The following is a 4,858-nucleotide window of genomic DNA, read 5'->3' as shown; positions in this document are numbered from 1 at the left end:
GAATTAAACAAACTTTGTGAATGACAGACCAAAACTGGCAAGTTTAATGCAGTAATGCGATGAATAAGCTCAACCAATTGAAATAGCAAGAAAAGGGCAAAAAGGCCAACAATCACAATAACCGTTTGGATATTTGAAGATGGGGATAATACAATCCTAAACTGTAAGTTTGTAAGTCAAATAATGACACTAATGTGAGGAATGGATATTGGAACTCCAAATATAGACAACAAATACTAGTCATAATACCAATGATTCAATATTCTCAAGCAACAGGTGCAGACAATTAGTAGACTGTACAATGAAAAAGAAACATATAAAACCACCTGGAAATAAGGAAGCAATGCCTCTTCTACGATAGCACTCCCACCAAACTGACTGGTCTTCTCTGGAGGCATTTTTGACTCATCAAAATCCTGAGCCACATTTGGAGACTGGTCTATTGATGATCCTTTAACCCCAAAGAAGATGATTAGAAAATCAAGTTGATCTTCATGAAGATGCACTAGCATAGGAAGGAATGCGATGGTTAACCTGGATCGAAAAACCAAAACATAGCCATGCTTCAGAAACTTATAATCAGTTCACTGTCTACTGGACAACGAGGTTGGAATCTATATTGTACATCCAAAACTATTGTCATGGTTTTCACTAGGTCATATGGTACTCTATTATTGTTGTAAATGGAATCTGAAATCCAATTACACTAGCACATTAAGGCCAAAAGTTGAAGGTCATAAATCATTACTCTTAATCTAGGGCCTTCTAGGATCAAGATTCCAATTAAAATGCTTCAGGTGTTTTAATGATGCAAAACACAAAACAAGTTCAATTCGAAATAGCCATTACTGTAAACAAGAATCCAATACCAATTCAAGCCATTATTGCACAACAGATTATCTTTCATATGCCAACTACCCCAATCAGGAACATTTAAGTATCTAAGCAAAAGATTTGAAGTAGAGGCTTTCAAGAGAAAACCTACAAAGTTAAGAGCCGCCCAAGATTGATTTTTATATGACATAATGCATTGAAAAATGTATTTAACCATATTAGTTATTGAGATGATGCCTCCAAGGTTCCAATGATGCAAAGTATTTATTATACCGTTTTTATAAAAGGACAAATCAAAAGGACCCCAAAAAAAAATAAACCTCACAAACAGTTGTGAAAGGGATCATGGCCAAAATGGTATTTTGTTTTACGGTTAATGTTATTTACGTCTGTGTTTTCTTCTACGGTCAAACAATTGACTTTTTATGTTACATTTGGCAGGGCTAGGAGTAGAACCAAGGCTAGGGATAGGGACAGGGCAACTTTGTCCCGACTGGCCTAATCAAAGAATATCGAGCGGGTTTGGGCTTGCTTGGCTCGTGCGGGTTCGGGAACAAAGACAAGAATTTTAGGCCTTGAGTCAAGGCCGAGGCTGGAATGGGCTTTTAGCTAAGAGCATTTGGGGCTGGATTGGGTTTTAAAAAGCCGGACCAGCCAGCGTCCCTGTTGCAGCCCCATATTCATGTTTTTATCATTACTTAAAACCCGGAACCTTTGGTAAATGCCTCAAAAATTGCACTTTACGAGATGAAATTTTAAATTAAATATATCCAGCATCAAAGAGGTTAAAAGCTAAGTTGAGAGCGAGAGAATAAACGAAAAATCTAAATCCGAACATACCGGTACTCCTCAACGGGAGTAGAAGGATCTGGTATGACATATTCCAAATCCAACTTTGAAAGCTTTGGCAGAGGACTCTCTAGGGTGATCCTTTGAATGATAATCTCCTAAAACCTTCAACATTAAAAGGATAAGCATTATTCAAATGTCTGAATCCTATAAATGAGAGTGTCAGTATAAATTAAACTTCAAGCATAAAATGTCATAGAGCTATACCAACTTCCAGGGTGCTCTCTTGCTGCTATCAAGAAGATGAAAATCCTGAACTGAAAGAGAAAGTTTTGACATGCATATTTCACCATCAGGAAACATATCATACCGAAGATCCATCTTACATAATTCAAGCTCTAAACAAACAGTAGCATCTCTGCCACTTGTATTCATGGTGCTTGTGGTAAGCAGTGCACTCCTCCCTGAGTCATCCCAGTCAGTCCCATCATACATTCGCCACCTCATGCCAATATTCTTGAGAAGTACTCTTCCCTTTGCCTTGGAGATTCCACCAGAACTTGTAGATGGAACCTCACTTTCTAAGAACTGGAATTCTTCAGGATGGTCACCTACATGTGAAATATGGTTTTCTAAAATTATCAGTGAGGTATCCTGATACCATCCACTACTTCCATTTCCACCTTGGGCCACACTGCTTGATTTGTATCCAGCATTCTGAGGCAAGGACTGGTTGGTTGCAGATAACTCTGATGGAGGGCATGATTCGGATAAGTAATAGCCTTCTCTAAATTCTGGAAAACCCTCACCATGTAGGGATGATGCATGAGGGATTCCCACCCCTCGTCCTGACATTGATTCATTAAAAGATAAACTATGTGAAAAAGCTCCAGCATGACACATATGTAAATCATCTCCAACCAGCGCTCCATCAAGGGAAAAACAGAATTGGGATCCACAGGTATTACATGTGCTTGAACTGATCTTGTCAACATGAAATGCATCCTCACATATCTCATCCATCAGACCCACCACAGAACCACAGTTTGAGTCTAGACTTGAAGCATGGTTTCCAGGAGGTGATGAGGCAGCACTGCCTTCAGAGATTATTGTCTCAGAAATCAAATCATCCCTATCAAGTGCCTGCTGAACATTATTCCACCTAGACTGCAAATGCACAACTGATTCATCCACATCAGGTGCAAAAAGGTGCTGCGGTTGAGCAACCAAATGAAGAAGACCAGATGTTGTATCATGGCAAGTCTCCAAGTTAATATGAGATTCGAACATTCTACTTCCCATAAGAGGCCATTCTTACGGTTTGTTCTCAACATTGCTTCTACAAGTGCCTCCCTAGCCACTTTAACATAACCCATCTTGCGAAGATGTTCCACATCGTAGGTACTTTTAGCATTCTTGGATCCAGATAATGCACAAAGAAGAAGCCCTAGATCTTGCACCCTTATTTTGTAATCACTTGTCTATAGAATTTGACGTAGTTTGATTAGAAATATTCAATGAAGCAACAGCCAACGGACATGCCACATACAGTTCTCCTGACTCTTCACCGGTCACCACATTTTTTATGTAGGGCTCATAACTCAAAGCAGCATCCACCAAGTTAAAGGCAAAAGTCACTTCATAAGGTGAATCATCCACAACTGATTCCTTGTTTGAGTTCTTGCTCTGTGTCATCAGAAGGTAAGCTGAAAAACTAGGTTATTGAATTCAACCAATCCAAACGACCACCTGGTGCACCTATTGTACCGCTTCTGATGGTTATAGACGTAATACATTGGAAACTCGGGGGTCCCGAAGTGCACAACAACAAGCAGTACCAATGCAGAACCAGCGAGATAATACATTGGCACCTTCACCATCACCACGGCCAATTGTAGAGTTGCTACAAGAGATTAGCAGAAGCTCCTTAGATGGAGCTCCCGTGATTGAACCCCAAAGTCCACATTCGCCATGGCCCAACCAAACAAAATTTAGCATCACTAATCCCTCCAATATTTGCAACAGATAATAACTCAAACTTCTGTACTTTCAACTTCAAACTATAACAGGAGCTTGGAAGTTCCGTCTGCAAGGAAGATTTTATATCCTCCACCTTATCTTATCCACATCAATCAGTATTTCGACAGATTCACATTCAGCAAGGATCGACAATTGTTCTGCTTCTCTCCTTGGATTGTCACATGGAGCAGCAGACTTTTTATCACTAGCCATGAATGTTAAACCATCTAAAATCTGACTAAGAAGGCAATGTATATCCTTATACTGAGAATTGTTAAGGTGGATTGAAACAGAAGTAAGATGGAAATGCGGGAAAAAATGCGAGCTCAAAATCATCTCTTGTCGTGTATGAGAATGTGTATTCTCCACATCCTTCATAGTGGTTACAGATGCAAATTCAGAACCATAATCCATCACCTTATTTCGACTCATTGAACACTGGGCAGTAGCTAAGGACTGACCCTTCTTCGCCATCCAAGGACCAGTAACAGGACCCTCCTGCCAAGACATAGTAACGCCAGGATAACGACCTCTCCTGCTAATTACTGAGAAAAACTTATGGGCAGAGAAAGCATGCTTCTGGATGAGTGAGTCATTGCCAATAGGAACTTTACAAGAATTAATGAAATAAAGAAAAATATTCCCAAAGTCCAAATGGATGGAACCAGAAGCCCCAGACGAATCTGCCTTTTGACTGCCATCTTGAATTTTTTCCTTTGTCACTTGTGTGTCAGAAGTCAATTGCAATAAACTGATCCCAGGAAGTATAGCATCCGAAATTAAGAAAATTGCAATTATTACCTGCAACTATTATTTAATAAGGAAAAGTGGATAGATAAATTCTTGTGAGCACAACAATTACCTTCAAAATGAGAACTGCATCTCCACATTTTGCATTTAGATAGTGTAAACTTTTGTCATCACATTCATGCTTTTGCTCTTCATCATGAAAGGAAAGTACAAGAGAAATCCCATTAACAGTTGCCTTTAGGTTTGTCTCGACATGCTTCTGATCTGCACATGTATATGATAATAAAATAGATAAAGAAATAAATACGCATGGGTTACCCCAGAACAATAATCAAGTGTCACATGTTAAGAACACAGGGACCTCAGGACATAAGATGACAGTGTGGATACCGATATTAGAATGTTGATCAAGAACATACCAGTGGGAATTTGCAATGATCCAGAAGCAAGACTGGATGCAGCAGTT

General features: G+C 39.4%; 1 pseudogene; it reads right to left on the bottom strand.

Annotated features, from left to right (window-relative positions):
- Window positions 1-236: 236 nt before the first annotated feature.
- On the bottom strand, window positions 237-4,532 carry LOC149029215 (autophagy-related protein 2-like; annotated as a pseudogene).
- Between the last annotated feature and the right edge of the window lie 326 nt (window positions 4,533-4,858).

This window comes from Hakea prostrata, chromosome 1 (genome assembly GCF_041222555.1).
Source record: "Hakea prostrata isolate BN-2017 chromosome 1, UWA_Hpros_2, whole genome shotgun sequence".
Classification (NCBI taxonomy): domain Eukaryota; kingdom Viridiplantae; phylum Streptophyta; class Magnoliopsida; order Proteales; family Proteaceae; genus Hakea; species Hakea prostrata.
The sequence above is the reverse complement of the archived record's forward strand: the minus strand, read 5'-3'. Positions and strand labels throughout refer to the sequence as shown.